We start from the raw sequence: 26255 nt of genomic DNA, 5'->3' as shown, positions 1-26255 counted from the left end.
AGACTTGCATACAAAATTGTTGTGCCTGATTTTGATAAAGTGTTTAGAAATATTTCATTAAGGTGACAAGAAAAAGTCTATTAAATACATTATAAAAGTGAAAATACTTTCCTGCTCAATTTGTTAGTCAATTTTTATTTTAACATTCTCTTTTTAAAACTTTTTTTTAAAAAATGCACAAATAATTAATTTGGGTTTGCATGAGCCTGAACTATCTGAAAGATTATCTGAATATTGAAAGCAGTTTGCTTTTCCATACCTTCAAAACTAACTCATATGCAGATTGAAAGAAGTATTACAATATTTTCACAACTCAATAAGGAAACATTAGATGGGGTAAACTCCTCCACTGACTACACTCTTCACAAACAATAGGCTGCCACTTCATGGCAGAAGATCACTAGGAACTTTACTTCTTTAAGGAAATCATATTTCAAATGGCCACACAATCTTTCCTTAATGCACTGTATAAGAAGCTCCCATCTATGCTCCAGACTCATAATACTGAATGTAGAAACACAGAATTCTGAAGTACAAGAGGAGGCCTTTTGGTCCATAGCACCAATGCCTGTCCTGTGCAAGAGCCAACCATTTAGTCCCATTGCCCTCTCCTCATATACGAAAAAAATTCTGCTTATCTCTCCATTCTTTTGGTGATTATCTTAAATTTATGTCCTCTAGTTACCAATTCATCAACCCGTGAAAATATTATTTCCCCATTATCAAAACTCGATAACATTGGTTGAAAGAATGCTAGTTTCACGAGTTCTGACAAAGAGTTTACATCCGAAATGTTAACTTATCTCTTCACATACCCTAACTGACCTGCTGAATGCTTCCAACATTGTTTGTTTTTATTCCAGTTTATCTAGTCTCTCCTAATAACTAAACCTTCTCACCTTGTATCATTCCAGTGGTTCTCTTCTGTACCGAATTAATGGCCTTGACATCCTTCTTCAAGTAGGATACCCAAAATGGGGCATGATATTCTAATTACAGCCTAACCAATGACTTATATAGATTTAGTGTTACCTCTTCACCTTTGTACTCAATGCCCCTATTTATAAAACCTAGGATCCCAAATGCCTTTTTTAAAAAAACAACTTTATCAAACACAGTCAGCGGTGTAAGGGGGCTGTGCCGGGGCCATGGACTCCCAGGCCAGAAGTTCCAATGTCCCCAGCCTAGGAGGACAACGGCGGATCGGTACATTAAATGAAAGCAAGAATGCTGAACGGCAGACGTGGGGCTCAAAAGGGGCTGGGGGGGGGGGGGTGGAGGGTCCAGGCTTGGACTCCTGAAGATTAGGAAAATATCAAAATTTCTTAGCCCACTTATAAAAGGGGACTGATGGAGGCAAAGAAATAATGTTTCGGCAGGTACCCCCTAGAACTGGCACACAAGTTCCACTTCTGCAAATTCAATTTCCATAACATGTTGTATGAGGTTAAAAAAAAGTTTGTTAGCAATTAAATAAAACATTAAAAAATCCTAGTCACATCAGAACAGCATATTCAGCCTCAATGTCAGCCTGCAGCTTATTTTCTGGTAAATACCTACAAACCATGATTTATTATTTTAAAGAGTTAAAATACATAAGTAAGAGAGAATTACAGCAAAGTAATGAAAGGCATGAAATGTTTTGTTTGGTTTCTAGGGCTGACGATAGCTGTAAATCATTGGAACACGACTTCAATCTGCTTTAAGTCTTCTGGGTATCATTTCCGGTCATCCTTGCCTTGAGACAATCTGGATTTGGCATTAGATACATACATTTTATAAATGGTAGCGCTCCAAGCTTCTGTCTGTTCAGACAAAAGTACATATAGTTTGATTCTCTGCCAAATAGAAATACATTTGACATTTACTGGAACAGTTTATAATTAAAATGTAAGCTATGGAAAACCTCAACACAGCTTGGAACAAAGCCCATATTCTTGCACTACCACACATTAACTACAATATACAGCAAGGAAATCTAAATTCCAGTAGAGTGCTTTTTTAAAAAAAAAGTTCATGACATTTAACACCTAGAAGCTACAATATGAACGTGGTACTATTTCGTGTCATCAATGAGACCAGGAAAACAGTAAGAACGTGATTTTTTTTTGGATCAATTTTCTCTTCTCAAAGTGTTGACTCCTTTCAGGGTTCAGTTCCATGATTATTTGTTGCCCTCTTGTACTTTGCCAAAGTGACAATTCTTTGCGTGTTTGCCCAGACAATTGGGTATTGGTAGGCTAACTGAGCACGGGAAGCATTACAACTGAGCCCATTCCTATCCTCACTCAACAGCCATACACAGGGATCAAACCTGGAACCTTCAGCACTGTATGCTGTCTTTAACAAATGGGCCAGCAGAGGAGTCACACATGATACAACTTCACTTTCCTAGTTTATGAAGTAATTTGAGCCTCTTAATTGTGCTGCAATCTTGTAAAATACTTGAAAGTCAATCAATATTGTCTGCATTACAACTAGATTAGTAAAGCCAAACAATGGAGCCCACTTAAACTCTAGTAAATATTGATGATAGGTCAGATTCCTCTTAAACTGTATGAAACCCAATCATAATTTGTATGTGTGTGTATTAAATATGCTGAACTATGCATGCTGAATAATAACTTGTATACTTGAAATCCTCCTGGATGGGTTCAAAACTAGTAAACAAAGCCCTTAGTACCAATAAATTCCACTATTCTCATCAGCTCCATCACAAAACACTACTTATTTTGTACATGCAAATAGTATCTGAATACATGTAAAAAGTTAACATGAAATAAGAGATGTATTGCAGCCTTGATAACATTCCAAGCCAGTTGTTGTTTGTATTCTACTAGGTATTCTTGTATGTTGATACCCTTGTTACATTACAGAAAAATGCACTTAACCAAAAACACTTTAATGCGTGCAATTTGTATTACATTCTCAATGTATCACCTCAAAACCACCCAATACCAGTGGCAGACCTGTAATCTCCAGTGCTTCAGCTTTGTGTTAAATGACAAACTGTTCTCTCCATTCAAACCCAGGTTTGGAAAGGCAAATCTGTAATGTTACTATTTTGTTTTTAGCAATTTTTTTCATTTGTTCATGGGATGTGGGCGTCGCTGGCAAGGCCATCATTTATTGCCCATCCCTAATTGCCCTGGAGAAGGTGGTGGTGAGCCGCCTTCTTGAACCACTGCAGTCCGTGTGGTGAAGGTTCTCCCACAGTGCTGTTAGGAAGGGAGTTCCAGGATTTTGACCCAGCGACAATGAAGGAATGGCAATATATTTCCAAGTCGGGATGGTGTGTGACTTGGAGAGGAATGTTAAGATGGTGGTGTTCCCATATGCCTGCTGCCCTTGTCCTTCTAGATGGTCGGGGTTGCGGGTTTGGGAAACTTGGGGAGTTGCTGCAGTGCATCCTGTAGATGGTAAACACTGCAGCCACGGTGAGCTGGTGGTGAAGGAAGTGAATGTTTAGGGTGGTGGATGGGGTGCCAATCAAGCGGGCTGCTTTGTCTTAGATGGTGTGGAGCTTCGAGTGTTGTTGGAGCTGCACTCATCCAGGCAAGTGGAGAGTATTCCATCACACTCCTGACTTGTGCCTCGTCAATGGTGGAAAGGCTCTGGGGAGTCAGGAGGTGAGTCACTCGTCGCAGAATACTCAGCCTTTGACCTGCTCTCATAGCCACAGTATTTATATGGCTGGTCCAGTTAGGTTTCCGGTCAATGGTGACCCCCAGAATGTTGATGGTGGGGGATTCGGCGATGGTAATGCCATTGAATGTCAAGGGGAGGTGGTTAGACTCTCTCTTGTTGGAGATGGTCATTGCCTGGCACTTGTCTGGCGCGAATGTTACTTGCCACTTACCAGCCCAAGCCTGGATGTTGTCCAGGTCTTGCTGCATGCGGGCACAGACTGCTTCATTATCTGAGGGGTTGCGAATGGAACTGAACACTGTGCAATCATCAGCAAACATTCCCATTTCTGACCTTATGATGGAGGGAATGTCATTGATGAAGCAGCTGAAGATGGTTGGGCCTAGGACACTGCCCTGACACCTCCTGCAGCAACATCCTGGGGCTTAGATAATTGGCTTCCAACGACCAATACCATCTTCCTTTGTGCTAGGTATGACCCCAGCCACTGGAGAGTTTTCCCCGATTCCCATTTTACTCGGGCTCCTTGGTGCCACACTTGGTCAAATGCTGCCTTGATGTCAAGGGCAGTTACTCTCACCTCACCTCTGGAATTCAGCCCTTTTGTCCATGTTTGGACCAAGGCTGTAATGAGGCCTGGAGCTGAGTGTTCCTGGCAGAACCCAAACTGAGCACCGGTGAGCAGATTATTGGTGAGTAAGTGCTGCTTGATAGCACTGTTGATGACACCTTCCATCACTTTGCTGATGATTGAGAATAGACTGATGAAATTCAGATAGAAATAGTTTAGTCATTACACTTAAATCTTAACTATTATAAATTGGATAGCCAGGTGGTGAAGAATAGAATACTAGAGCCTCGTCTTCAGTTGCTTCTAAGCCTTTATTCACAGAGATCCACATTACCCACACCACACCGTAGATCAGCTCTCTTATAAATGGATACAAGAGTTCCCAATTGATCTGCACCACCTGAATACAATTAACACTAATTGATATAAACCAGATAGAATTAACATTAATCTTTGCACTAATATGAAATATAGCAGGGGAGCTCCCAAGCAATATAAAAACACTTCCAGCAATTGAACTGCTGAAGCCCTAAGAGCATCAAATCACATTTAAAATACAATGTTTCAAATGTCAAAAATAGAAATGCTCAATAACTAAACAAGTTTTATCTTTCCATAACAAATACATTTATGATTATATCACTGTGAACAGTGTCTTTGTGAGTGCAGGCCAAGCTTCAGTGGTGTTGTGGTAAAGTTGGCACAATATTCTGTAACTTGACATAAGAATAGGAGTAGGTCATTTAGCCCCTCGAGCCTGTTCTGCCATTCGATGAGATCATGGCTGTTCTGTGACCTAACTCCATATACCTGCCTTAGTCCCATATCCCTTAATACCTTTGGTTAACAAAAATCCATCAATTTCAGATTTAAAATTAACAATTGAGCTAGCATCAACTGCTGTTTGCAGAAGAGAGTTCCAAACTTCTATCACCCTTTGTGTAGAAGTGTTTCCTAACTTCACTCCTGCAAGTCCTGGCTCTAATTGTTAGGCTTTGTCCCCGAGTCCTAGACTTCCCAACCAGCGGAAGAAGTTTCTCTCTACCAGTTCCCCTTAATGTCTGGAAAATTCGATCAAATCGCCCTTAATCTTCTAAATTCCAGCAAATACAACCCTAGTTTGTGCAATCTATAGGTCTGATAATTGTTAATCTTAAATAATAATAGATAAGAGCATGAGAAATAGGAAGAAGAGTAGGCCACATGGCCCCTCTAGCCTGCTCTGCCATTCAACAAGACCATGGCTGATCTTCGACCTCAACTCCACTTTCCTGCCTGATCCCCATATTCCTTGATTCCCCTAGAGTCCAGAAATCTATCTATCTCAGCCTTGAACATATTCAACGACTCAGCCCTCTGGGGTCGAGAATTCCAAAGATTCACAACCATCTGAGTGAAGAAATTCCTCCTCATCTCAGTGCTAAATGGTCGACCCCTTATCCTGAGACTATGCCCCTTAGTTCTAGACGCTCCAGCCAGGGGAAACAACCTCTCAGCATCTACCCTGACAAGCCCCCTCAGAATTGTATATGTTTCAATGAGATCACCGCTCATTCCTCTAAACTCCAGAGAATATAGGCCCAATCTACTCAATCTCTCATCATAGGACAACCCGCTCATCCCAGGAATAAATCTAGATGCGATTAAGGAGATGGAAGGTAGGGAGAAAGTGGCAATAGCGCAAATAGTGGATTTAGCAGCATTTAGTACTGCTCTGACCATTCCTAGCTTTCTATAAAAAGGTGTAAAAATGACTAGCAAAAGGCAAAAAGGCCAGTTTAACTTCCAAAAGGTTATTAATGAACAGAATATTGTGCAAAACTTTATCACATTATTGTTGAAGCTTGATCTGTAGGACTAGAGATCTGTCAAGATCAAATCTTTCTCGTTAAGAAAACCATATGAAGCGAGAATTCATATTTTGTGCTCTACGGTATTCCACCTTGAACAGGATGTAAAAGTTTGATTAGACAAAAGTAAAAACTTAGGGTCATGTTTCATCATGGTCTAGACATGATTCCAGTGCAAGGTTACTGGACTATTGGTTGTTTTTCCCTACAGTGGAAGATGAACTTTGCCAAAACATTGAAGTGTTTTTACTGTTAAATAATTGCAATGAACTCTTAAAATCAACTTTTAAGTTTGGCAACTTTAAAAGTATCATAAATATCAAACATCGAAAAAAGATAAAATTAGAATGATTGGAGGTCATATGGTTTGAGACAGTTTTAAGGAAAAGTAGAAAGTTGCGGGGGTGGGGGGGGATGCAAGAAATGAAAGGACTACGAAATCTGAACAAAGCCAGTTTCTTAAAATAGCAGCAGTTTACTTCAACTGTCAACCTCAGTTCTTAGCCCTGAACGACAATTACAAAAGTTTGTACAACAAATAGAACTCTGGCAATAAAATTAAAAAAACAAAGATCAACCCAGCAGCATTATCTGATTAAAATGTACATCTACAGGATGGAAGAGAAAACGAGAGAAAAATCCAGCTGTTCCCTGGCTCACTGATCATGAGATTATAAGTGCTTCTATTACATTCCCCTGAACAGGCCAATTTTTTTTATTCAACCAATTTGGATACATAAAATGTTTTTGCGTTTCTTAAAAGGATATTCTGCAGAATTACCACATAATCCAGAATCCTACTGGTGTTCCAGCCCTCATTTGAATCCATGTTTGACCAAAGCACATTTGAACAATCCAAACCTGTTGGCCAAGTTCAAGATGGGAACAGACACTGGTAACATGAAATTTTAATCAGAGCTTTACATGACTGGAACAGGTATCAGGAATGCAAGCGTGAATGTTAACACACCCAATTTGCAATCCACATGATTTTCTGCCCATTAAAATTAATGGAGGAAGAATTGTGTGGGCCACAAATTGGTCACGCTGATCTCCAAGCCTGAGTCCACAACATGTGCACCTGACACGCAAAGCTCTGCACCAGAGACACTAACTTGTAACATTTATCCCTTTGTGTACAGCTCGAAGACAACTTTAAGTCTGTGGGCAGTACAGTATATTCAATTAAGATTATAACTGGATGATGGCTGTCACACTGGTTTTGCCAAAGATAGGAACAGAAGTCTCGGGTCATATTCAGTTTTGTTTTTCCTGTCCTATGTGCATTATGAGCTTGCATCAGAAAATAACCATGAAAGCTGCCAGATTGTTTAATAAACCAGCTGGGTTTTTACATGTCCTTCAGGGAAGGAAACCAGTCACATCTCCCCAGGCCAAAATGCAACTCAATCCCACACTATGTGATTGACTCAATGCCCTTTGGGCAACTAGGGACAGGCAATAAATATTGCCTTGCTGGTGTCACCCACATCCGAAAACAAATATTAAGAAAAAATTGCATTTATATAGCAACAGCACATCTTAGCTAGCACTTCAGAAGGCCCGTAAGTGCTTCATAGCCAATTATTTACTTTTGAAGTGTCATCACTGTTGTTAAATAGGCAAATGCAGCAATAAATTTCTGCACAGCAATGTCCCAAAGCAACAAGATCAACTACCAGTTAATGTATTTTTGGTGGTGTTAGCTGAGAAATAAATATTACCAGGAGAATTCTCACCATTCTTTGACTGGTGCCATGGGATCTTTTACATTCACCTGAACAGACAGAACAGGCCTTGGTTTAATGTCTTGTCTAACAAATGGCACAAGACTGCACTTCCTCGGTATTGTACTGAGGTGTCAGTCTGGATTATGTGCTCAAATTCTGGGGTCAGGTTTGAACTCAACGTTCTGTTGGCATGAACATGCGTGTAATAGTACTTTTGTAGGTACATACCAGCAAACAACCAGTCGTATTGCTGATTTAGGTATGTAGATAGAACTCAAAATTGTAATTTTGGTTAATTTTATTTGAATGATTACTTGTGACAAGAAAAAAAAACATGGGGCTCAATTTCACCATGGTGGCAGGATGGCAGTGGGGGTGGGGGTGAAGGTGCGCGTGGCAAATCAGCATGAACCAAATTTAAGGTTTCCGACGCGATCGCACGTTGATTGATAGTGATTAACGTCCTCTCCGGGTTTCACGCCCGGCAGCTAGCCTGACTGCAGCTCCTGACGGCAGCCAGCGTGTCAATGTGCGGGTGGCCGGGGGGGGGGGGGGGGGGGGGGGCGGAGGGCGAGAAAGAGAGAGAGCAAGACGTCATCCGGCGCTGGACAGGAAGACCGGGGAGTGGGAGAGGGTGAAGAGGGGGACATTGGAGCGGGTTTCAAAAGGTAGGTTAATTTATTGTTTTCACTTCCTTGCATGGTTTTTAAAAAATTTTAATTAATTTAATTTCTTGTTCCCTGATCCGGCCCTTCATGCCTGGTTTCACCAGGCGTGAATCAGAAGCGGTGGGCAAGCCACCCAGGTTAAGTTAAAAATCTTTCTAACCCCTTCATCTGTCACAGGTAAAGTGCCTTAAGTGCCTCAATGAGGTACATTTAGCTCTTCAACTGCAAAGCCAACGGGACTTCCGTTTTTGGGTCACCTGCGCGCAAACAGGTGGGTCCCTGGGAAACTCCGAAGTCGGTGGGTTGGAGCCAGCTTCTGAACCGGAACAGGATTTCCGGAGCCCCCCCACCCAATGCAGCCGCAATTGCCTCCTAAAATCACCCCCATGGAACTGAATGCAAATTATTGACCTGGTAAGAAGATTGGTTAGGTGGTAAAACACAGAGTAGGGTAATGGGTACGTATTCGAAGTGGAAGGAAGTGACTAGTGGTGTCCCGCAAGGATCTGTGCTGGGGTCTTATCGAAGTCATTAATAAATATAGTGAATAGTTAACGCAATAGAGAGCCATATATCCAAGTTTGCCAATGACACAAAGACTGGTGACATACTAAGTAGTGTAGACGGAAGCATAAAATTACAAAGAGACATTGACAGATTAAGTGAGTGGGCAAAACTGTGGCAGATGGATTTCAACACAGGTAAGTGTGAGGTCATCCATATTGGACCAAAAAAGGATAGATTTGAGTATTTTTTTAAAAATGGTGAAAAGCTAGGAACTGTGGAGGTGCAAAAAGATTTAGGGTCCATGTACACAGATCACTAAAATGTAGTAGTCAGGTACAAAAAATAATCAAAAAGGCTAATGGTTAGACCACATCTTGAGAGCTGTGTACAGTTCTGGGCACCGCACCTAAGAATGGATATATTGGCCTTGGAAGCAGTGCAGCGCAGATTCACCAGAATGTTACCAGGGCTCCAAGGATTTAGATTATGAGAGATTACATAAACTAGGCTTGTATTCCCTGGAATATTGAAGGCTAAGGGGTGATTTGATTGAGGTTTTTCGTATTTTGAAAGGAGTTGATAGGGTGGATAGAGAGAATTCTTTTCTGCTGGTGGGGGAGTCTAGGACAAGGGGACATAACCTTAAAATCAGAGCCAGGCCATTCAGAACAGAAATTAAGAAGGATTCCTTCAAACAAAGGGTGGTATAAGTGTGGAACTCTCTCGCACAAAAAGCAGTAGATGCCAGCTCAATTAATAATTTAAAATTTGAGATTGATAGATTTTTGCTAGCCAAAGGTATTAAGGGATATGGAGCCAAGGCGGGTGGATGGAGTTAGGATACAGATCAGCCATGATCTCATCGAATGGCAGCGCAGGCTCGAGGCAGAATGGCCTAGGCCTGTTCCTAATTCTGATTTGATTACAAGCTTAGCAACTTTAGCCAAACATGGATTCGAAAGAACTATAGGCACTAAATGGTGCATTTGTCAACAGATACCAATCTCACAAACTCTCTCTCATCTCTGGAGGCAAAGATATTAATCCAGCCCAAGAACGTCTGCCAGTTCTAACCTTTGAAGGATTAGGAGATAGCTCTAGGTTCTAGTATTTGTGCAACTATTTTAAAGCTTACTATGTCAGCCTCAACATCAGCCCATCATTTACACACTGCCAAAGCTCTGTTCTGAAACATACTTCTGTGGGTAGCCTTGGCTCTCAACAGCCTCTTGCTGCTATTTGGCGAGATGAGAATTTTTTTTGACGCAGTGAGTTGTTATGATCTGGAATGCACTGCCTGAAAGGGCGGTGGAAACAGATTCAATAACAGCTTTCAAAAGGGAATTGGATAAATACTTGAAGGGGAAAGGGACTAATTGGATAGCTCTTTCAAAGAGCTGGCACAGGCAGGATGGGCCAAATGGCCTCCTTCTGTGCTGTAGCACTATGATTTCACTGATAGCAAGGGTGTTCTGAGACAAAGATAAATGGACTTTATTACAGCTCTGAAAAAACACTGGATGAAAGGTCTATATCTGAAACATTAACTCATCTGTTCTTTCCATATATGATGACTGACTTGCTGAGTGTTTCTCACATTTTCTGTTCTTGCTTCAGAATTCCAGCATCTGCAGTTTTGCTTTCTGTTCTGAAAAAAGTCCTTTCATTTAAAAGAAACAATCTAGCTTTGTTCGACTGCTGAATAAGTTAATTCTTCCAATTCTCAATCAATCCACACTATAATTTCAATACACATCTTAGAAATCCCATGCAATGAGGCAAGCTTATAGAACAATGTGAAAATAACTTTATCCATTGAAAAAAGATAATTATTGGAGAGAACATTTATTTTACGCTCAGATTTTTCTTCGCTCACCTCTCCTCTTCTAAAGGCAGTACTCATGCTGGGATAAGGTTTAATGGATACTGGCAGCTCTCTGCTACCCCATCCAAGTGACCAATCCTCATGTTAACCTGGACAATGTGTACTGGCAGGATATTTGGGGGCCATCAAAGCAGAGTCCAATCTTCTCCCCACTCAATACACATCCACCCAAACTCATACATAAATAAATATATAGTCAGCCAAGGTCACTGGTCAATAGTCAAACAGGGACTCAATGTTGCTGTTTGTGTGACCTCGCTGTACACAAAATTAGCTGCCGCATTTCCCGACAAGTGACTATACTTCAAAGGTACTTTGGCTGTAAAGCACTTTGGTACGTCCTGAGGTCCTGAAAGGCGCTATATAAATGCTAAAAAGCAAAAAAATAAACTCACTAATACTGCACTCCCATTAGAGAGCTGTGTTTGAAGGAAGCATGCATCAGAGAATCAGCAGGAGCCAGTGTCCCCAGCCTCCTTCAGGAGTCAACCATTCAGCACCAAAACAGAGGGGTGCAATGGCCTGTTCTAGGACCCCTGGGGACCAGAGGATCTGCAAAGGTTCCGGGGCATACGGAAGATGTAGCAGAAAGACCTGTAACATTTATAGGAACAGGAGCAGGCCATTCAGCCCCTCGTGCCTGCTCCGCCATTTGATAAGATCATGGCTGATCTGTGATCTAACTCCATATACCCACCTTTGGCCCATATCCCTTAATACCTTTGCTTGCCAAAAAGATATCGATCTCAGATTTAAATTTAACAATTGAGCCAGTATCAATTGCCGTTTGCAGGAGAGTTCCAAACTTCTACCACCCTTTGTGTGTAGAAATGTTTTCTAATCTCACTCCTGAAAGGTCTGGCTCCAATTTTTAGACTGTGCCCCTTACTCCTAGAATCCCCAACCAGCGGAAATAGTTTCTCTCTATCCACCCTATCTGTTCCCCTTAATATCTTATAAACTTCGATCAGATCACCCCTTAACCTTCTAAACTCCAGAGAATACAACCCCAATTTGTGTAATCTCTCCTCGTAACTTAACCCTTGAAGTCCGGGTATCATTCGAGTAAACCTACGCTGCACTCCCTCCAAGGCCAATATGTCCTTCCAAAGGTACGGTGCCCAGAACTGCTCACAGTACTCCAGGTGCGGTCTAACCAGGGTTTTGTATAGTTGCAGCATAACTTCTGCCCCCTTGTACTCCAGTCCTTTAGATATAAAAGGCCAGCATTACATTAGCCTTCTTGATTATTTTCTGCACCTGTTCATGACACTTCAATGATCTATGTACATGAACCCCTAAGTCCCTTTGGACATCCACTGTTTTTAACTTTTTACCATTTAGAAAGTACCCTGTTCTATCATTTTTTGATCCAAAGTGGAAGACCTCACATTTGCCTACGTTGAATTCCATTTGCCACAGTTTTGCCCATTCACAATCTATTAATATCGCTTTGTAATTTTATGTTTTCATCTACACTGCTTACAATGCCACCAATCTTTGTGTCATCAGCAAACTTAGATATGAGACTTTCTATGCCTTCATCTAAGTCGTTAATAAATAGTGTGAATAATTGAGGCCCCAAGACACATCCCTGCGGGACTCCACTAGTCACATCCTGCCAATATGAGTACCTTCCCATTATTCCTACTCTGTCGCCTTTCGCTCAGCCAACTTCCTAACCAAGTCCGTACTTTTCCCTCTATTCCATGGGCTTCTATCTTAGCTAACAGTCTCTTATGTGGGACCTTATCAAATGCCTTCTGGAAGTCCATATAAATAACATCCATTGACATTCCCCTGTCCACTACTTTAGTCACCTCTTCAAAAAATTCAATCAGGTTTGTCAGGCACGACCTACCTTTCACAAATCCATGCTGCCTCTCTCTGATTAACTGATAAGGATAGGGTGACTGAACACCTCGAGAATTAATTATAGACTCCAGCACTTTCCCCACAACAGATGTTAGGCTAACTGGTCTATAATTCCCTGGTTTCCCTCGCTCTCCTTTCTCAAAAAGCAGAGTGACATGTGCAATTTTCCAATCCAGAGGGACAGTTACTGAATCTAGAGAACTTTGAAAGATTATAGTTAGGGCATCTGCAATCTGCTCACCTACTTCCTTTAAAACCCTGGGATGGAAACCATCTGGTCCTGGGGATTTGTCACTCTTTAGTGCTATTATTTTCTTCATTACTGTTGCTTTACTTATGTTAATTTTATCGAGTCCCTGTCCCCGATTCAATATTAGTTTTCTTGGGATTTCCTGCATGCTATCCTCTTTTTCTACTGTAAATACTGACGCAAAGTAATCATTCAACATGTCCGCCATTTCCCCATTGTCAATGACAATATCCCCACTTTCAGTTTTTAAGGGGCCATCACTGCTCCTGACCACCCTCTTTCCTAATGTAACTATAAAAGTTCTTCGTATTGGTTTTGATATCCCTTGCAAGTTTCTTTTCATACTCTTTGTAGCTCTTACTATCTATTTTGTGACCCTTTATTGATCTTTGTATCTTTCCCATTTTCTGTGCCATCTTTTGCCTTTTTGTATGCCCTTTCCTTATGTCTTATACTGTCTCTTACCTCTTTAGTTGTCCATGGCTGTTTTTTTTGGCAAATAGAGCTCTTGCCCCTCAGGGGTATAAACCGATTCTGTATCACGTTAAATGTTTCTTTAAACATTTCCCACTGATCATCAGTCATTTTACCCATTAACAGATTTGCCCAGTTTACTGTGAACAGTCTCTGTCTCATCCCATTGAAGTCGGCCTTACCCAAGTCTAGTATCTTAGCAACTGACTCACTTTTTTCTCTTTCAAACACTACATTGAACTCGATCATGTTATGATCGCTATTGGATAGATGTTCGTGTACAGTTAAGCCGTTAACTAAATCTGGTTCATTACTCATTACTAAATCTAGTATGGCTTGCCCCCTTGTTGCCTCTAGGACATACTGCTGTAGAAAACTATCCCGGACACACAAGAAATTCACCACCTTTCTGACAGTTGCTAGTCTGCTTTTCCCAATCTATGTGAAGGTTAAAGTCTCCCATTAAGACCACTATGCCTTTCTTACACGCTTGTCTAATCTCTGCATTTATACAATCCAGCACTTCAGAGCTGCTGCCAGGGGTCCTATACACAATTCCCACTATAGTCTTAGATCCTTTCCTATTTCTCAATTCAACCCATAAGGTCTCTGTTGGCTGCTTACCTCTCGTTATATCCTCCTTTATCATTGAAGTGATTTCATCTCTAATCATTAAGGCTACTCCTCCCCCTCTTCCATTTTCCCTGTCTCTCCTGTAGACCTTATAACCAGGTATATTTAGTTCCCAATCCTGACCATCCTGCAGCCCTGTCTCAGTAATAGTTATCATGTCATACCCTCCAATTTGAATTTGAACCTGTAGTTCATCTAATTTATTCCTTATACTCCATGCATTTGTATATAGAACTCTTAGTTGGGCCACACACCATAGCCTGACCTTCAGCTTTGATGCTGGGTTAATTGCCTTATGCCTTCTAGTTTTCACTTTATCTGTAGTGTCTAAAGTACACTTTCTGCTGCTCTACGCTTTTCCCTTTCACTTGTTCTTGAACAACTGTTTGTACTATTTGTATTGTAAATTTCCCCTGGGTCTTCCCCTCTCTTGCTGCTCTCAACTTTACACCCTTCTGACTCCCTGCTCAGGTTCCCATCCCCCTGCTACTCTAGTTTAAACCTTCCCCAAAAGCACTAGCAAACACCCCCGCGAGGACATTGGTCCCGGTCCTGCTCGGGTGTAACCCGTCACGCTTGTACAGGTCCCACCTTCCCCAGAACCGGTCCCAATGTGCCAGGAATCTAAATCCCTCCCTCCTACTCCATCCCTGCAGCCACGCATTCATTCGGTCTATTCTCCTATTCCTATACTCACTAACACGTGGCACTGGTAGTAATCCTGAGATCACTACCGATGAAGTCCTGCTTTTTAATTTATCTCCTAACTCCTTAAATTCACCTTGCAGGACCTCATCCCTTTTTTTTTTAGAAAACCTATGTCATTGGTACCGATATGGACCACGACTACTGGCTGTTCACCCTCCCCCTCCAGAATGCCCTGCAGCCGCTCTGCAACATCCTTGACCCTAGCACCAGGAAGGAAACATACCATCCTGGAGTCACGTTTGCGGCCACACAAACGCCTATCTGTTCCCCTTACAATTGAATCCCCTATCAATGTAGCCCTGCCACTCTTCCTCCCCTCCTGTGCAGCAGAGCCACCCGTGGTGCCACGAACTTGGCTCTTGCTGCTTTCCCCTGATAAGCCATCTCCCCCAACAGTATCCAAAGTGTTATATCTGTTTGAGAGGGAGATGGCCCCAGGGAACTCCTGCTCTACCTGCCTAGCGGTCACCCATTTCCTTTCTGCCTGCATAATCTTTACCTGTGGTGTGACCACCTCACTGAACGTGCTATCCACGATAGTCTCAGCATCATGGATGCTCCACAGCGAATCCACCCGCAGCTCCAGCTCCAAAATGCGGTTGGCCAGTAGCTGCAGCTGGACACACTTCCTGCACACATGGTCGCCAGGGACACTGGTAGCATCCATGACTTCCCACATAGCGCAGGAGGAGCATATCACGGGTGCGAGCCGTGCTGCCATGACTTGCCTTAGATTTATTTGCTACTCAACCTCCCCCAACTCCCCCAGAAAGCTCCAATCTTGGCTGCCCGGAGTGCAGCCACAGGCCCTCAAGCTTGCAGCAATGCTCATGTTTCCGGACCATTTGTCATGTGCAAGCCTGCACCTGGAGTTTCTGAAGGCAGTGAAAATGGGCCAAAATATGAAAAAAAAGTGAGTTTATGCTCGCTCACAGGCGCAGCAACCTCAGCTGAGAAAAATTTATCCTATTCTATCTCGCTGCACAACTCAATCCCCGTTATTTATACATCCTCGGATTTTGTGCAATCATACTTACAAGTAAACCCTACATTTTCAACGCACACTATAAAAATAATTTACATTTGGAGTTGAAGGCTAAATATGGATCATGCTCATTTCACTGTCACCACTTTATTCACCTAAACATGCCATGTCTCAAGTACAAATAGGACTAGTGCAGCTGTACATCTTATCTAGCATATTTCAGAACTATTTATGAAACTTTTGTTTAAACCAGTTTTTATTTTGCACATTCATTATTTCTCTGGGTTTTCAAACAAAACTAACGAGACCTAAAACTGAGTAAAATTTGTTAGCTAGCTTCCAGTTCTGTTTAGTACCAAATATCTCAAGGGAGACTTAACTAGTCATTCATTCACCGAAGCGATGGTCCACATGAAAGCTGCTTTTAAGCAGATTTCACTTAAGGAATCACAATTCTTCCTTCCTGCCACCTCTCAAAGTAAAACAGTGCCTGTCCACAATATTGTGGAAGAAAACTTTGCAACACATGGGGGAAAAAAACAATAGGAAGGGGAGGAAGAACAAACAAAGTATTTGCCTGGGATAACTGCAATTAAGTGGTTGATATTGACCAAGGATTAAAAAAAGCATGCACAGGTTAAAAATCAGGGAGAAGGGTGGAGGAAGGTAGTTTAGGAAAATGTGGCCTGCAGCTGTCACTTCTGTCAGGCTCCTTATTCCTTTAAGCACTGCCATCTGTGTTTCTCTAAGAATAGGTTTGTGTTTGGGGAGTGGGGATAAAGAGAAGGTACAAATAATGAATGAACAATTTCCAAGATTTTTAATCAGCTTGGCAAGAAGAAAGATATACTGAATGCAGCTTTTGAATGGGAACAATCTGCATGACTGCACTACTATATTATTTAGTACATTTTGCAATGAAGTTGGCAGGAAAAATATAAACAAAAAAAATACCAACAGGTTGAGGGTACAGAGACTGACCACAATATACATTATAAAAATTAAGCACTCCCCCTATTTCAAATCCTACTCTTTAAAGTTTGCATTACTCCCCTGTGATTCGAGGTAACATAATACAGGTTTCAACAGCATTTAAGGGCAAATTACAGGTTTGGACAGATGACTTGTTAATCCTACCTTAGTTTATGCAATAGCCTTGTTAATAAGCTTATTTCTTTTAAATTTTCTAATAAAGTTGTAATCCTTTCCCACTAAGTGTCCCTTGAGTACAGGCATCAACAGCTCAAAAGCCTTTGTACTCCACTAGGATTTTGTCAGTTATGTACCCATTAAAATAGCCACCACCACAATGCAAGCTCATGAGAGATGTGTATATTTGAAACAGATTTATAGAAACATCACATTCAACAGTAAATAACCTGTTCAGAAGTGAAATGTGATTTTTCTTTAAATATTAGAATCAGCAATTATGTAAGCACTGGTGTGAGGGTGCAGAATATGAGATAGTGCTTCTACTATACTAAGATCTCATTCTGACAGAAGCTTAGCTCTGCTCTCCTGAAAACTATAAAATTGTACAGTTTTTCCTTTTATTTATTTATTAAAATCTAAGTTGGTAATGCTGTAACACTTCTAGTATAAGACTACAGGAGGATATAAACAGACTGGTGAAATGGGCAGACACACGGCAGATGAAATTTAACGCAGAGAAGTATGAAGTAATGCATGTAGGAAGAATGAGGAGGTGCAATATAAATTAAATGGTACAATTATAAAGGGGGTGCAGGAAGAGACCGACCTGGGGTTGCACATACACAAATCTTTGAAGGTGGCAAGACAAGTTGAGAAGGCTGTTAAAGCATACGGGGTCCTGGGCTTTATTAATAGAGGCAGAGTACAAAAGCAAGGAACTTATGGTAAACCTTAAAAAAAAACACTGGGCAGGGGGAAGGGGCAGGGGCAGGGGTAGGCCTCATCTGGAGTAATGTGTTCAATTCTGGGCATCACACTTTAGGAAGGATGTCAAGGCCTTAGAGAGGGTGCAGAAGAGATTTACTAGAATGGTGCCAGGGTTGAGGGACTTCAGATATGTGGAGAGACTGAAGAGGCTGGAGTTGTTCTCCTCAGAACAGGGAAGGTTAAGGGGAGATATGATAGAGGTTTTCAAAATCATGAACGGTTTTGACTGAGCTGAGTAAACAAGGAGAAATTGTTTCCTGTAATAGAAGGGTCTGTAACCGAAGGACACAGATTTAAGATGATCAGCAAAAGAGCCAGAGGCGACATGAGGAAACATTTTTTTACGCAGCGAGCTGTAATGGTCTGGAATGCACTGCCTGAAAGGGTGGTGGAAACAGATTCAACAGTAACTTTCAAAAGGGAATTGGATAAATACATGAAGGGAACAAAATTACAGGGTTATGGGGAAAAAGCAGGGGAATGGGACTAATTGGATAGCTCTTTCAAAGAGCCGGCACAGACAGGATGAGCTGAATGGCCTCCTCCTGTGCTGAACCTACTATGATACCATGATAATGAAATCACTGGGTAATACTGCAGTGCAAATGTTTATTACTTGCTCTAGAGATGGTGCTGTAACCTCACTCAGCCTATTGCAATAAACAGAACTAGAAACAAAATGCAAAACAACTGCAGATGCTGGAAATCTGAAACAAAAAACAAGTTGTTGAAACACTCAGAAGGTCAGTCAGTATCCATGGAGAGAACAGCAAGTTAACATTTCAAGTGTAAACCCTTTGATGAAAGACATACCATTTCCTCCTACTAACCATGAGTAACACCTCAGGAGATTCACTCGTTACTTTAAATATTAAAAAGGTGCATATTTTGAACTAGTGTTAAGTTGGCATTAGTCTTGTCCTTCCAGTCACAAATATTACATCTGCAGAACACAGGACAGATGTTTTGATGTACAGATTGTATGGGGGGGTGGGGGGGGAGGAAATCTATTCCCAAAGCTAATCAGGTTATACAGTGAAAGCATTAACTGATCTGCATGGGCTGAAAGAAGGAATTCCCTCCATGTTCCAGACATTACATTGAGAAAGGGGGAAAAGTACCATTAACTGAAGCCATTTTGGGCAGATTAATGGGATTAAAGACTCTGTCAGCTCTAAACCTCGAGTAACAGCATCTCCAAAGAATTCTGTGCACCCAAGCTCTAGTTTAAACAAAGACTTCAGCTCACACACTTTTGCTACAAAATTCCAAATGACAGCTATTTGAATGCCAGAGTAGCTTTAGTACTGTAAAAGTTATAGCAAAATATTTATGTAATTAAAACCTGTATGTCTGAATCCATTGGGCTCAAAGCATGCAGATTGTACTTTTTTGAAAAGTAAATTGAATATTTGAGCCAACCAAAAACCATCATATAATTAAAAAAATAATCAAACTCTGCTGAACCACAGTTCACAGATTGAAGTGCGTGTGTTTACTTTCTTTCTTTCTAGGGCTCTATTATCTTCCGCCTCTTTAAAATTTCAGATGGCCTATTCCACATGTTGTCCCAGCCTCTAATTCCTGTGATGCTGCAGCAGCCTCGACCTGCTCCTTGCCCAACTGAGCAGTCTCAAAGGTTAGCAGGGAGTCTGTTGCAAAGACAAACAGCGGACAAAGATAAGGGGAGAAAATGGAAAAAAAGTATAATGAGTGAAAAGAAAGAAAGAGTAAAGAAGAAAAAAAGGCTGTTTTGCAGTACCCTTAGCTAGAAGGATAGGAAAGGCTAAGAGTCTATGCATGGGACCCCATGAAATAACAGGGGTCAGTCACTGAGAACTGACAGTTTGCTTATAACAGTCAAGAATTACGTGCTGTGCGAGCAAGCCGCGAACTTAATAGTATTTTGATCCAAAAACATCAGTTTTTTGTACTAACAAAGCTGCCCTTTGCATTGCCTATATGCATGAGTGTTGCCATTTCTGGCTTAGGAACAAGTGTAATGTTTTCCCTAAATAAGTAGCTTGAGGCTCGAGTATTGTTGCAGAGGGAGAGGTAAGCCCAAGTCCAATTCCTCAGTTTATAAATTCCTTAGGAATGCAGTCTTTTCTTGAAAAGAAGAATGAGAGGGGTTACAATAATTTAAAATTATGAAAATTTTGTACAAATTGGATCCAAGTAAGCTTTACTGCTGTGTACAGAATTTAAGCACAAGGAGTCCATTTACAAATTAAGGACAACAAAAGAAAATAGGAAACGCAAGAGGAATTTTTGTTTTTAATTTATAAAGGGGGTAAGTATGTAGAACAGATTACTGACACAGGCGGTGGAACAAGAAACCTTAATGGGTTTCAAGAAGGAATTAGACAGGTTCTAATCAAAAAATTGGATTCAGAGTTATTAGTAATGCACTAAGGAAATACTGTGGATAGGTGGGCGAGATGGACCGAAGGTCTCCTCCTACCAGAAACTGTACTATGGTGATACTGGGACTGGAGCTGTATGTCCTGTGTCCAAGGAAGAGTAAAGTATGTCCATATGGAGTCGGTTTCTTTTTCAGGCATCCCTGGTGGCCATCTAAACCAGGCATTAAGACCCTTGCCTGTTAATAGGGGGCCTCATGCCTGTTTTAGGATCCCTCTGCCAAATTGAGCCTGGGCCGTTCAGGTTTTCCCATCATGAATGAGGCCTCGCACGCGGCTCCCATCAAAAAGGTAAGGGCTCCACAGTACCAGTGAGGGGCACAGCCAGCCTGCTATCCCCTCTTCGGGACTTGAGGGCCCCTGATAGCGAGGCATGCAGTTGAAATTGATCCCGTGAAAATGGGCGAGCTGTCTTAGGAGGCGTGACATATGCCGGCAGCTCGCCCAATGCATTCAAATGAGGCCCAGTTTAGGGCAAGCTTCAGGCCTCCTGGTTCAAGTGCGTGCTGATTGCGTAATGTTGGTAATGCGACCAAAAACAGGTCATAACCAGTTTCTACCTCATTTATTATGAAGACGACTGCATTGAGAAAGATTATATATTTGTGCCTAAATGAAGAAAGGATTGAAGATATTATTGCCATTACTGCATCCACATCCTGTCCAAAATAAAATTCTTTTCCTGTCGCCAACTCTAAAGACTCAACCTACTACTCCTGGCCAACTGGATGGGTTCATTCCATGCTTTAAAAAAAATCCTTACATGGACTTTAGTAATTGCAGTATGCAATACAGTAAGACTGTATGACTGATCTTCTAAAACATGCTGTTGGGTACAGCATGTTCTAGAGACAGAATCATGCAACATCCTTCCAATTTTATTAGCATGAACCCAATCTGCCATCTAAAATCTTATTTTAGATAAAGATTGCCTCTATTAAAACAAAACATGTTATTTCAGGTTCTCACTGGCATGTTAAATGAACTCACAATTATAGTTCCAATAAAAGCACAAAGATTTAATCCAGAAAATCTAAAAACAGAACACATACCGGTTTCTAGAATGACTAAGACCAGCCAAGTTTAATTGTTGCCAATGCAACTGTCTCTCACTCAGGCTGTAAGTTATCCAATGTCCAAATCAACTTCCACACTGAAATAAGGCAATAGCTTTACCCAGAATTTCTTGTACAAATCAGGTAGGAGACTCAAAGCAAATATGTGGGAATCAAAAGTAAGGGAGGTGTATATTGTGAAGGGCACTATAGTTTTTTTTAAAAAAACAGGAAACCCAGGAAATAACATAAGAAATAGGAGGAGTAGCCCATATGGCCTCTCGAGTCTGCTCTGCCATTCAATAAGATCATGGCTGATCTACCTCAACTCCACTTTCCCACCCTATCCCTTGATTCCCTTAGTATCCAAAAATCTATCAATCTCAGTCTTAAATATACTCATGATGTGGAGATGCCGGTGATGGACTGGGGTGGACAAATGTAAGGAATCTTACAACACCAGGTTATAGTCCAACAAATTTATTTTAAAATCACAAGCTTTCGGAGATTATCTCCTTCGTCAGATGATTGAATGAAAAGGTTCTCAAATCGCATATCTTATATGATGTTGGGACAGCATCACACCAATCAAAAGGTGTCGTTGTTATTCAAACAGGCCAGTCACGGAGAACAGAACGTCCCAGTACACTCGATATACATTGTGTCTTTTACACAGGCAAGCAGAAAGAAACTTAAAATGGCAGAGAGAGAGAGAGAATTTTAAAAAACATATAAATTTTTTTCCCCCTTTTTGCTGGTGGGGTTACGTGTAGCGTGACATGAACCCAAGATCCCGGTTGAGGCCGTCCTCATGGGTGCGGAACTTGGCTATCAACTTCTGCTCGACGATTTTGCGTTGTCGTGTGTCTCGAAGGCCGCCTTGGAGAACGCTTACCCGAAGATCGGTGGCTGAATGTCCTTGACTGCTGTCAGGAAATGCGTCAATGCCAGATTCATCAGGCGCACTCAGAAGACAGTCCAGAATGTCACCCGAGCACAACGCAACGCCATCAACGCTCTCAAGACCAACCGAAACATCGTCATCAAACCAGCGGACAAAGGAGGAGCCATTGTCATACAGAACAGAACGGACTATTGCAAAGAAGCATACCGACAACTGGACAACCAGGAACACTACAGACGGTTACCCGCAGATCCGACCAAAGAACACACCCACCAGCTCAACAAACTGATCAAGACCTTCGATCCAGACCTTCAAAGCATCCTACGCACTCTCATCCCACGTACTCCCCGCGTGGGAGACTTCTACTGCCTCCCAAAGATACACAAAGCCAACACACCCGGACGTCCTATCGTATCAGGCAATGGAACCCTGTGTGAGAACCTCTCTGGATACGTCGAGGGCATCCTGAAACCCATTGTACAGGGAACCCCCAGCTTCTGTCGCGACACTACAGACTTCCTACAAAAACTCAGCACCCACGGACCAGTTGAACCAGGAACACTTCTCACCACGATGGACGTCTCGGCACTATACACCAGTATCCCCCACGATGACGGCATCGCTGCAACAGCCTCAGTACTCAACACCAACAACAGCCAATCTCCAGACGCCATCCTACAACTCATCCGCTTCATCCTGGATCACAATGTCTTCACCTTCGATAACCAGTTCTTTACCCAAACACACGGAACAGCCATGGGGACCAAATTCGCACCCCAATACGCCAACATTTTCATGCACAAGTTCGAGCACGACTTCTTCACTGCACAGGACCTCCAACCAACACTATACACCAGATACATCGACGACATTTTCTTCCTATGGACCCACGGCGAAGAATCACTGAAGAGACTACACGATAACATCAACAAGTTCCATCCCACCATCAAACTCACCATGGACTACTCCTCAGAATCGGTTTCTTTCTTGGACACACAAATCTCCATCAAAGACGGGCACCTCAGCACCTCACTCTACCGCAAGCCCACGGACAACCTCACGATGCTCCACTTTTCCAGCTTCCACCCCAACCACGTCAAAGAGGCCATCCCCTATGGACAGGCCCTACGAATACACAGGATCTGCTCAGACGAGGAGGAACGCGATGGACACCTACAGACGCTGAAAGACGCCCTCGTAAGAACGGGATATGACGCTCGACTTGTCGATCGACAGTTCCGACGGGCCACAGCGAAGAATCGCATAGACCTCCTCAGAAGACAAACACGGGACGCAACCAACAGAGTACCCTTCGTCGTCCAGTACTTCCCTGGAGCGGAGAAACTACACCATGTTCTCCGCAGCCTTCAACATGTCATCGATGACGACGAACACCTCGCTAAGGCCATCCCCACGCCTCCACTGCTCGCCTTTAAACAGCCACCCAACCTCAAACAGACCATCGTTCGCAGCAAGTTACCCAGTTTTCATGAGAACAGCGTCCACGACACCACACAACCCTGCCACGGCAACCTCTGCAAGACATGCCAGATCATCGACACGGATACCACCATCACACGAGAGGACACCACCCACCAGGTACATGGTTCATACTCCTGTGACTCGGCCAACGTTGTTTACCTCATACGTTGCAGGAAAGGATGCCCCGGAGCATGGTACATTGGCGAGACCATGCAGACGCTGCGACAACGGATGAACGGACACCGCGCAACAATCGCCAAACAGGAGGGTTCCCTCCCAGTCGGGGAACACTTTAGCAGTCAAGGACATTCAGCCACCGATCTTCGGGTAAGCGTTCTCCAAGGCGGCCTTCGAGACACACGACAACGCAAAATCGTCGAGCAGAAGTTGATAGCCAAGTTCCGCACCCATGAGGACGGCCTCAACCGGGATCTTGGGTTCATGTCACGCTACACGTAACCCCACCAGCAAAAAGGGGGAAAAAAATTTATATGTTTTTTAAAATTCTCTCTCTCTCTCTGCCATTTTAAGTTTCTTTCTGCTTGCCTGTGTAAAAGACACAATGTATATCGAGTGTACTGGGACGTTCTGTTCTCCGTGACTGGCCTGTTTGAATAACAACGACACCTTTTGATTGGTGTGATGCTGTCCCAACATCATATAAGATATGCGATTTGAGAACCTTTTCATTCAATCATCTGACGAAGGAGATAATCTCCGAAAGCTTGTGATTTTAAAATAAATTTGTTGGACTATAACCTGGTGTTGTAAGATTCCTTACATTAAATATACTCAACAACTGAGCATCCACAGCCCTCTGGGATGGAGAATTCCAAAGATTCACAACCCTCTGAATGAAGAAATTCCTCATCTCAGTCTTAAATGGCTGACCCCTTATCCTGCGACTATGACCCCTAGTTCTAGGCCCTCCAGCCAGAGGAAACAAACTCTCAGCATCTACCCTGTCAAGCCCTCTAAGAATCTTATATGTTTCAATGAGATCACCTCTCTTTCTTCTGCACTCGAGAGAATATAGGCCCATTCTACACAATCTCTCATCATAGGACAGCCCTCCCGTCCCAGGAATCAATCTAGTGAACTTTCGTTGCACCCCCTTTAAGGCAAGTATATCCTTCCTAAGGTAAAGAGACCAAAATTGTACACAGTACTCCAGGTGTGTTTTTACCAGAGTCCTATGTAATTGCAGCAAGACCTCCTTACTCTTGTACTCCAACCCCTTTGCAATAAAAGCCAACATACTATCTGCCTTCCTAATTGCTTGTTGTACCTGCATGTTAACTTTCTGTGAATCGTGTACAAGGACACCCAAATTCCTCTGAATACCAACATTTCTTCGTCTTTCACCTTTTAAAAAATATTCTGCTTTTCTATTCCTCCTACCAAAGTGGATAATTTCACATTTCCCCACATTATACTCCATCTACCACCACCTTGCCCACTTATCCTGTCTATACCCCTTTGCATCCTCCTCACAGCTTACTTTCCCACCTAGCTTTGTATCATCAGCAAACTTGGATACATTACAATTGGTCCCCTCATCTAAGTTATTGATGTATATTGTAAACATCTGAGGCCCAAGCACCAATCCTTGCGGCATCCCACCAGTTACAGCCTGCCAACCTGAAAATGACCTGTTTATTCCTACTCTGTTTTCTGTCCGTTAACCAATCCTCAACCATGCTAAGCATATCTAAGTATAGTTTTGAAGAAATGAACTTGCTGAGCCAGTTCTGCACATCTACATAATGTCACGATGCAAGCATGATGACTCAATCAGCCCAGCCTAGCATCAATTCTGAGGCCACTCTATGTCATGACAAATTTTCTGTTGTTGTCGGGACACTACACACTGGTGCAAAACAGGAAGTCTTCATGTAGCAAATTGCTTTCTAAAAGATCAAAGGTAGATTTAAGCATAAAAATGGCTAAGGAACATAGGAAGGTAGTTTAGATTGACAGTTTCCCAATACTAAGCTGCAAAGTGAAAAGCCTTAAAGTTACAATTGCCACGTGCTTCACCACTGGATTTCCCAAATCTTGAGATTAGTATTACACACAGCACAATATCTCAGCGTATGCAGGATGCGATTTGAGGCTGTAATGATAAATCCTTCATATTTCATTCATTTCTCGAAAAGAGGTAGCAGGCTCCAGAATTTTGACATGTGTAAGACTCCCTCAAGTGCAGGGTATCCTCCACTGCACACATGTGTACACCCTAAAACAATCCTATAGTTGAAATGAACAGGAAGAGCTGCTATACTAGAAATATGCAAGCTGTGTGTGAGGTACAGAATATATGCCAAGTTGTCAAGATACACACATTATTAATGATGCAAAGAACTTTCACGGAGACAATATTAAATTTGCTTACTAGTATAGAGCTATTTTAATAATTTGAATAGAACTGTATATGGACATATTTGTTTCACTTTTTCTTTAAATTTATTTCCTTATTTGGCCTTACACTGTTTGGAAACAAAATGGCCTCCATAAGATCGCAATACTTTTTCCCAAACTAATTTCTTGCCTCTTCACAAACATCAAAACAAAACTTTAATTTTGACTTAAAATCAGTCTCAAATAGGAAAACTTCCTGTTTTTTTCAGATAACTTCAGGTTAATATTTCAAACTGAAAAAGTGCTGCCACAGCAGGAATAAATAA

General features: G+C 42.0%; 1 protein-coding gene across 1 annotated transcript in view; it reads right to left on the bottom strand.

The window, feature by feature from the left end:
* Positions 1-26255, bottom strand: part of mindy3 (MINDY lysine 48 deubiquitinase 3) — a 150167-nt gene that overhangs the window by 61096 nt on the left and 62816 nt on the right. The window lies entirely within an intron of this gene.

Source organism: Heptranchias perlo, chromosome 2 (genome assembly GCF_035084215.1).
Source record: "Heptranchias perlo isolate sHepPer1 chromosome 2, sHepPer1.hap1, whole genome shotgun sequence".
Taxonomy (NCBI): Eukaryota; Metazoa; Chordata; class Chondrichthyes; order Hexanchiformes; family Hexanchidae; genus Heptranchias; species Heptranchias perlo.
Note: the sequence above shows the minus strand (reverse complement) of the source record. Positions and strands in the feature narration are given on the sequence as shown.